Source organism: Vicia villosa, unplaced genomic scaffold (genome assembly GCF_029867415.1).
Source record: "Vicia villosa cultivar HV-30 ecotype Madison, WI unplaced genomic scaffold, Vvil1.0 ctg.000107F_1_1, whole genome shotgun sequence".
Taxonomy (NCBI): Eukaryota; Viridiplantae; Streptophyta; class Magnoliopsida; order Fabales; family Fabaceae; genus Vicia; species Vicia villosa.
In genome coordinates, this window is record NW_026705018.1 from 882631 (window position 1) to 893128 (window position 10498).

Sequence of the window (10498 nt, forward strand, 5' to 3'; positions counted from 1 at the left end):
GTTAAGAGTGAAACCACTAACCCAAATTGATCCAGCTCCAAAGCACATAAATTGAGCATATTTTCCACAAAGGTGACGCTCCACGAAGAAGAAGCTATGATAGCAAGTTGGTGTATATGTTGAAGAATGGAGAAGCCATGAAGCAGATTTTGCATTTCGGAAGAGAGGGAGCACGCGTTGAGTTTAGTTGGGAAAGGATGGCTTTCTAATATAAATCGTGAGTTGAGTTTATCACTTCCAATAACAACATATTTTAGGGTTTTGTAGAGGCAAACAAAAGTGAGGAGGAAACGTTTGGAGGAAGATAGATTTTGTGGGTTTGAAATGTTGTTTCTTTGCCATTTTATGAGATACATTCATAATAGAAAATTGGAAAATTGAAACTAATACAGAATATGGGAAGTTGTGTATTTTGATTCTTCAAAGTGACTTTTGATGTTCCTAAGAATGTGCATTATTAACCGTGATTATAATCAGGGTTTAGTGGGGTGGCCTTTCAATTACATAATCTATAATATAAGAAAATTAATGGTTGTGGAAAAGTAAAAAATACCCTTATTCTACTTTTTGCCACCATATTAAAATTGTGGTTTTTTGGTCTTTGCACCATAAAGTTCTTAATTTTATTATTAAAATAATACAACTCTGATATTTTATCAAACTTATCGAATCTCTCTCCATTCTCTATTTTTTTCTCTTTCATCACTTTTTCACTTCTTTCTTCCACAAAAAAATCTCTCTCTCTCTCTCTCTATATATATATATATATATATATATATATATATATATATATATATATATATATATATATATATATATATATATATATATATATATACGAAAAATTGTATTTATGATCGAAATATTTTTTAGTAAAAAATGATATACGGGAAAAATTTATTCAAAAAATCTATTATTGATCTTAATATTTTTATATACGAAAATTTAATATTGATCCAAATATTTTTGTAAATGATACCTAAATAAAAATAATATTTGTATACGGAAAAAATCTATTATTTACAAAAAAAATGGTATTTATGATCCAAATATTTTTTATTCAAAAATGATAAATGGGAAAAAATCTACAATTGATCTAAATATTTTTATATACGAAATTTACTATTGATCCAAATATTTTTGTAAATGATACCTAAACAAAAATGAAGTTTGTATACGGGAAAAAAATCTATTATTGATCTAAATATTTTTATATACGAAAGTTGTTATTTATGATCCAAATATTTTTTACTAAAAAATGGAATAGGCCAAAAAATCTATTATTGATCTAAATATTTTTATATACGAAAATTTGATATTGATCCTAATATTTTTGTAAATGATACCTAAAAAAAAAAATATTTGTACATGGAAAAAATCTATTATTTACGAAAAATGGTATTTATGATCCAAATAATTTTATTCCAAAATGGTATACGGGAAAATAATCTACTGTTGATCTAAATATTTTTATCTACGAAATTTACTATTGATGCATATATTTTTGTAAATGATACCTAAACAAAAATGAGGTTTGTATACGGGAAAAAAATCTATTGATCTAAATATTTTAATATACGAGAAAAGATATTTATGATCAAATATTTTTGATCCAAAAATGGTATACGGAAAAAAAATCTGTTATTGATCTAAATATTTTTTTACATGAAAATTTAATATTGATCCAAATATTTGTATAAATGATACGTAAATAAAAATAATATTTGTATTATTATTTACGAAAAATGTTATTTATGATCAAAATATTTTTTATTCAAAAATGGTATACGGGAAAAAATCTACTACCGATGTAAATATTTTTATATACGAAATTTACTATTGATCCAAATATTTTTGTAAATGATATCTAAACAAAAATGAAGTCTGTATACGAGAATAAATCGATTATTGACCTAAATATTTTAATATACGAGAAATATTTATGATCAAATATTTTTGATCCAAAAATGGTATACGGGAAAAAATATATTATTGATCTAAATATTTTAATATACGAAAATTTAATATTGATCCAAATAGTTTTGTAAATGATACCTAAACAAAAATAATATTTGTATACGAAAAAAAAATCTATCATTTACTAAAAATAGTAGTTATGGCCGAAATATTTTTTATTCAAAAATGATATACGGGAAAATTTTTATTATTGATCTAAATATTTTTATATATACGAAATTTACTATTGATCCAAATATTTTTGTAAATGATACCTAAACAGAAGTCTCTATACGAAAAAAATCTATTATTGATCTAAATATTTTTATATACGAGAAATGATATTTATGATTAAATATTTTTAATCCAAAAATGGTATACAGGAAAAATCTATTATTGATCTAAATATTTTTATATACGAAATAATCAATTATTTATTTAATTTTTTTAAACATTTTTATTTAAAATAAATTATATATCCAAATTCGCGTAACCAAACAAAACCCGTGCGTATGCACGGGTTTGTTACTAGTTAGTGATTAGTGATTACAAAAAATCAAAAATGGTGTCAAAATCTATTATGTGGACACATCAACTACATTAAATACAAAAACAATGTGGTAATAGTAGTAACAAAAAGCCTAATTTGTCCTTGGTGATTAGTTTAAATGTTAATTTTAATCGGTGAATTTCCAAGTACTTTAATTTTATAGATGTATTAGATTAGATAACATTATATGTTAATATTATTATTTAATATTTCTTATACAAAATATTATGTTTTACATTTTATTAAATTCAATACTTAGTAAATGAATTAAAAAAATAGTAAACTTATCCGTGTAGATGCACGGGTCTAAAATTAAATTTATACAAATTTTTAACTTACAAAAATATTTTAAAAAATTTTAGAACAATTTTAACTTTAAAAACAAGATTAACATCTAATTCATTAATATTGTTAAAATATTTATTTACACTGCAGATGAATGACCTTGTTGCATCCTTGAAAATTTATATATTTTACGCATCTATTTTTAAGACATTTGCCTCTTCAATAATATTTATATTGAACAAAACAATACCGCCATAACGGATATTCGTGCGGACGCTCAGACTAGTTTATTTTATATCCGCTCTCTTAATCTAGTACAGTATATTTTAAAATGTTGAATAAATTGAGAAATTATTTAAAATATCTCAAATAAAGACTGTGACCGTTTAAACTTCCAAGAAGTTTTTAGCTATGATGGGATGGAAAAATTAAATCATAGCAGACATAGAGTGATAAAAGCAGACATAGGGTAATGGAGTGTTTTCTGGAAAAAAAAATTACTTGTAATTAATATTAATATTCCTCTTATTTGTCATTTGTTTTCATTGTTATCCAAATTTCAATTTCAATTCATCATAAAGTTTCATATTTTTATCAAACAAGATAATAGTGATTTTCCTCCGATTCATTTTTTCAAGATAATAGTTAGCGAAAGTCTTGATCAAGGAAAGCTTGTAAGTCTCTTATTCAGATTCTTTCTTCGTTCTAATAGTTTACTATGTTTCTGTATTTTTATCTTAACAACATCATCATTATGTTATGTTGCTTTGTATTTTGCTTGAAGAAAACCTTAATTAGGACATAATAAAAGGATTAATATAGCATGTTAATATAACAAACTCTAGAACAATCTAGTATCCCAAACTAGAGAAAATTTTCTCACCTCATCAGAGAGATTTCTACGAGTAGAGTACTCTTATTTGAACTACTCTTTTTGACAGATGATACCAAGAAAGTTTGTGAAGAAATATGGAGAATATCTACCGAAAGCTATATGTCTAAAGACTCCCAACGGTGCAGATTGGAATCTAAGTTTGGTAAAAAGTGATGGCAAGATATGGTTTGAAAAGGGATGGAACGAATTTGTAGAATATCATTCTCTATCTCATGGCCATCTTCTTGTTTTCAAATACGAAAGAACTTCCCAATTTGAAGTAAGAATCTTTGATAAGAGTGCTTTAGAGATAAAATATCCTTTGAAAAGAATTGAAGCTAACAATAAAGAAGATTGTAGAGCAACTCAAAAGAGCAAAGTTTATTCCTCCTTTGAAATTGGAAGCACTAGTTGTGTTGAAAAAAACAAAGGTATAAGTTATTTTTTGTATTCATGTTGTCAAGTTTAGTTAAAAATATTAAGGAAATGTTCCGGTTTTATCAGCATCAACTATGTGCGGTATGCTGTTCCATTTTTGCAGGAAAACAAGTGAATACAACACTTGAGAGAGCAAATGTTCCATCATTTGTTGTTGTCATGGGTGCATATTATGTTGGAAGCGGTTCTGTTTTGGTAATTTTAAGACTAAAAACCTGTTTTCAACTAAGTCATTTTTTCCTATTCATTAACGTTGGATCTTTCTTTTGTTTGACAGTGTATACCTTGTATGTTTGGCAAGACACATTTTGATTTGGACAAGAAGAAAGGATGTATTTATTTACAGGTATCAAATTACGACAAAGTATCGAATTAGGATGACCAAATCCGTCTCAGGACTAAGATTCGAACTAACAAGTGGATGGAGGAAATTCTCAAAGGACAATAATTTGAAAGTTGGAGATGTTTGCAACTTTAAACTCATTCTTAAAATTAATATGACTTTTGAAGTTCACATCTCTAGAAAGAAAAATGAAGTCAACACAGATCGTTCAACATCTGCAAGTAAGACTAATTTTGATGTGTAAATTTAGTTTCAAATTATTTATTATTGTCATATCATAAATGAGTTTCTTCTTCCATCTTATGTAGATTCTTTCCAAATGAAAAGAGAAGCTGCTCAAGGATAAGTAGAGAAAGGAATGAAAATCATCACAAACATCACCACTAGAAGGGTTTTATTTCTTTTGATTTAATGTTGATTCTAGTGAATGTTTTAGAAAACAGTAATATTTCCGGAACAAATATTTTGCATTTTTAGTCATTAGTTGATGATATACGCTCTTTTGATTGAATTATATATAATGCTTCTTCTTTTATTGTTTGTAGTATTAATTAATAGTTTTATATCATTATAAATAATTAATCATCAACTCCTTCAATAGAGGGTTAGACCTTCTCCACATATTGTCATTTTATCTGTGATTTAAGTTAACCTACATGATTTCCTTTTCGTAAAGCTATAAGTATTTTTGTATGACTTGCATGTAAGTGTACTACTTTTAATATCAACTGATGGTATCCTCTTTCTAATGATGGTGAAAGTGCAGTGCCTTTTATCGTAGTGGCTAAATATAGATTTTTTTTCATGCAGCTCGGTTGAATTTTAGCGTTAAAACCGCTCAAATCGCACTGCAAACATTCTTAAGTCAATATTACAACAATTCAAACAAAGACCATTTTCCTAAGAAAAACCAAGCAGGAGCTATAGACACATTAAGATTTACACAAGTAGAGATCGATCGAGAAAGAAGAATGAGACTTTCACTTTAATTTGCTAAAAGGTTTTTTCTTTCAAGACATGCTAGGATTTGAAAAAAGAGCAATACAATGGAGTGGTTAGTAAAACAAACAAAATATGAAATTGATTAAATAGCAGTAAGCAAGAATGTTTACTCTTTATTTGTAATATAGCATGAGATGAAAGCCAATATTTAAAATGAAAGTAGAGAATCTAATTTTCAAAAATAAAAAATAATAAAGAAAGATTTTACTCGAGCCATCAATTCACCGCTATTGACATAACCTTAACAAAAAATAGTCGTATCTAAAGTTAAAGAATCCTAAATCTTAAAGAGACAATCCATCACTTTACTTTGCAAAATGATGTATGTATCTCTCAACAACTTCATGTGAACTTCAAATTATAGAATAGATAGATGAAATCAGTGATGGGTTAATGCACATTCTTCTAGATGGTTAGAGACTTAGTTTGGACGGTGCAACGATACTACCGAGTTTGATTGTGCGGTGGTTCAGACACCCATGGAAAATAATTGTGGTTTAGATTGAGACATTATGGAAGGATTGGATAAAAGATGTGAAAAGGATAATAACAAATGCGTGTGAAACTGGGGGAAACATTTAGGCTATGTTTGGGAGTTTGGAGGGGAAGGGAGGGAAGGGCTTCCAAAAATGAAATTTTAAAAAAATATAGGAAAATATTTGACATTTTTTGAAAAAATGATTTTGTTTAGAATGATTAAAGAGTCATTATCATTACTAAATTTTTAATTTTCAGAATAGTATAACAACCTAAAAGATATTTGGAAAATTTATGTAAGCCCTTCAAAACCCTCCAAAACCCTCCTTCAATACAATTTTTGAGTTCCCCCATTTTATGGGGTTTTTGATGTTATGAATAAACTCAAACCCTCCAAAACCCTCCTACCCAAAATCTTTTTATCTTTTTCACCCAATTCTTCCTATTTTTTAAAGCCCTCCCCTCCCTTCCCCTCCAAACTCCCAAACATAGCCTTAAGGATTTCAATAGTGAGGAGAATACCCAGAGTCATATATTTTGGATTCTTGTGGACGTTTTAACAATGAATTAATTTTATTATTTTATTTAAAAAAATGAACTAGGTTTAAATAGAACTCACAACTAATGCTTAGCTTAAAAAGGTACTCCCTTTGTCTCAAAATAAGTGTCTTTTTAGTCATAAACTATCTCAAAATAATAGTCTCTTTACTTTTCGAATATAACATTAACTAACTTTTACCAACTTTACCCCTTATTTACACTCTTTTCAAGTCATGTCAATATATTACAACCAATAGTAATTAAGGATAATTTTGTAAAAATATTATCTTTATTGACTCAATCATTACTTTTCTTAATTTGTGTATAACAACCTTAAACGACATTTATTTTGAGACGGCAGAAGTACCTAACTTACCACTACATTATTACATAGCATTTTATATATATTCAAAAAATTTAGTATTTATTTTACGAAGGAGGTTAAATAACCATTGCAGCCCGACTCACCCAATGTAAAGTGGAGCAACGATTTGTATAACCGTCATAAATTTTTAGGGCAGTTGCAAAGAAAAAAAAATCTGTCTCAAATTATTATATCTATCATAATATATAAAAATTAAAGTACCTGAAAAATACATTCCAAGTTCTTTGAGAAAACAACTTAATCTAATCTTATTCCATGGGTAAATTAGTCTTTTTGCAAAATAATTCACTATTATTTATCTAGTATTTATTACTGGATGATGTGTCAGCCTCTTAAATTTTGTTGGTATTGGTATTTTATATTTAATTATTTTAACCAAACCCAATATACATTACAAAACCCTAATGTCTATTTTACGTGTTAAATACATAACATTAGGGTGGCTTTTGGATAGACCAGGTTATTTTGAAAACATAAATCCCTCCACTATAATAACTGCAGACCTTTCATTATTCTAAAACTGATTTTATGTTATATAACTGCAGACCTTTCAACTAATGGAATTTCATTCCAATTCATCTGCATTTCAAAACGTGCGATTTTTAATCTTTCTCCATCTCAAACAAAACTGCGTATCATATCTTCCATCTCATTATCTCTATCTGCTATTTCATATTTTAAATATATCTGCATGTCTGTTTCTCCATCCCATTCGTTTTTTATTCGCCAAATCAAGTGGAATCCGTTTTCTTCTTGCAATCTTTTAATCTAAAGCATGGCTCGCCAAATCGATTTAGTGAAAGACATCAATGAGTTCAAAGATTTGTGGAAGATAACAGTTAGATGTAAGCATATATGATTCGAAGGTAGTGCAGAGTAACCAATATCTATTGTCTGTCTACTATATAATATGTTCTTATATGATTAACCACTAATGGCTCTTTTCACTTATTGCGGCATGATATGATTCAAGCCATTGTCCTTACTTATTTGGTTTCCAAATTCAAGTCTGAACTTGCAGTTGGAACCTGTTATATCATGCAAAATTTCAAAGTTGAGAAAATGATTTTTCTTTTAAGTTGACGAATCATTCATACAAATTGGTTTTCTGTGGATCAACTTCTTTTAAGAAAACAGACCTTCCAGACATCCCTCTTTACTACCTTAACATTCTTGGATTGGATGCCATAGTTGAAGGAAGGTTTCAGTCAAATGTTTTGTTTGGTAAGTTCATTATATAATTTATGACAGATTAATTTATTTTATATAATCCTATTAACCAACAGATTTTGTGTTTGTTAGATATTCTTGGAGGAGTCATTGAGATCTCTCAATCCCAAGTAAATGATGACAACAACAAGAACATGGTTGTTTTTTCAATTGTAGATATCAGCAAAACTGTTATACAACGTACTTTGTGGGGACAACTTGCAGTTTAGCTATATGAATATTATAAGAATAATAAGGAAGGTTCCAACATTGTGATTGTACAAATCAATGCAAGGGTAAAAAAGGCTCAAGGTATTTCTGTTTAAAATTAGAAATCAAAGTTGTGTGTTGGTAGTTTGAGATGAATAAAAGATACATAGTGAAGGTTTTTTGTTATCATCGATTGTAACTCTTTCTTCAATGTCTTGTGTTTCAGGAGGATTCCCTGTGAGTGTTTCCAACATATGGAATGGAACGAAGTTGTTGATTAATGACCTTCGAATTGATGAAGTTAAGAATCTAAAAGAAAGGTAGGAAACCCTTCCTTATATATATTACTTTATAATTTTTTTTGAATTGCTTTCAAATTTCTTCTTAACTTGATGCAAGCATTTTCGTGTTTACATATTACAGACTTGGTGTTGATTTGTCGTTGTTATCATCTTCAAGTATGCAAGTTAAAGCAACGCAAAACTCATTTTATTCTGACTATGACAAATTTTTTTGGAAAGCTGAACTAACGAGTCTCTCTGAGATAACAAATCTGTAACATGTAAGAAAGTTTGAGTATTATCTTTACATTATTCTTATGTGACCATAAATTGACATTTCCATTATTGGACAACTCTGTAGGAAACAACCTGTGTGACTGTTGCTACTCTGGAAAAATTTGAAGTTGGGCAGATGGGCTGATATTATGATGGGTGTGTGGAATGCACCAGGAGTGTGACTGTGAGGGATGGAAAGCTGCAGTGATATAAGGAACATATCAGCTCAGAACCTGTGCCACGATATTGTTTATATCGATTTTCTATTTCCAATTGGTATTGTGTATAATTGTATTGAACAAGCAACTTTAATATGTTCTCCTGATTGACATTAATGTTTTAGGTATAAGCTTGAAGTATTGGCTGTTGACGGTAAATCCAAGGCAAAGTTCATCTTTTGAGACACCGACTTCATTAAGTTAATTGGAAAGTCTGCTCTTCAAATGAAAATGGATTTGATAGAGATTGGTAATGTGATATAATTCAATATATATATATATATATATATAACTTTGTATTGATTGTGTGTAATTGTTTGATTATTATAGGCTGGTGATTATGATCCCCTCGAATTCCCTTACGAACTTAACTCAATACTGAAAAAGGAATTGACAATTAGAGATGTATTTCAGCCTAAGAATGGACGACTTTCTGTCATTGGCTTCAAAGATGATGAATATTTCCGTATGAAAATTAAGGACAGTTTCAAATTTGAGGAGGTAAACTTTGTATGCTTCTTTTGATGCATTTAGAGTTTTCTTAACGTGTACTAACACTGGTTGGACTTTTTAGCACACCTCAAAGCTTCAAGAACCTGATCCTTTGTCACAAGATGATATAATAAGCATTTCTGTGAGTATTGACTAAAGTACTACTTATTTGGATGACCCCCTTAATAACTGTGTCCATGGTATAAACCTTATTGTGGCTTTCCATTTTCATGGTAGGAACCCTTATCTGCATATGCAGAATATGACGCGTCGATTGAAAATTCTGGAATGACTCCGTCTAAGAGGTCTTTAACTGATGCAGTGGAAGGTATTGATAGTGTATAACATGAAGGTTTAGGAAACACTTAGAAGAGGGGGGTTGAATAAGTTTTTCCTTTTTCATTCACAACAACAATAGACAAAACACAATTATTTTTATCCTGGTTCGTTTGCAACTCAAACTACTCCAGTCCACCCGCCAAGGTGATTCCGTCTCTCTCAATCGAGGACTTAATCCACTATAATCAAAACTGATTACAAATGCACAACCAACAGTCGTGACTAATAATACAATGCATAACCAATTGTCGTGACTAACAATAAAATGCACAAACCAACTGCTAGTAACTAACAACATAACGCACAAGCCAACTGCAAGTGACTAACACCTCTAAGACTAACTAGTCCTAGCCCTCTTGAGAAATCTGACCCAACTGGTCTCTCAAGGAACAATTACAAGTTAACAATAGTGTTTCAGATTGCTTCTAAAAAGCTTTAATCACAACTGTGATATTTCATTAAGTTTTTAGTACAAGGATATGAATTCAGAATGAAAATATTTTTCTTCAGCGTAAGAGTTCTTCGTTTGTATAAGAGTTCCTGTTCTTTCTTTTTGTATATAAGCTCTGCTTATGTTTGTCATTTTTCCACACATTCTTTTTCAAGTGATCTTATATTTATAT

At 29.0% G+C, this 10498-nt stretch overlaps 1 pseudogene; it reads left to right on the forward strand.

The window, feature by feature from the left end:
• The first annotated feature begins 3263 nt into the window (after positions 1-3263).
• On the forward strand, positions 3264-4894 carry LOC131624176 (putative B3 domain-containing protein Os03g0621600; annotated as a pseudogene).
• Positions 4895-10498: the final 5604 nt, after the last annotated feature.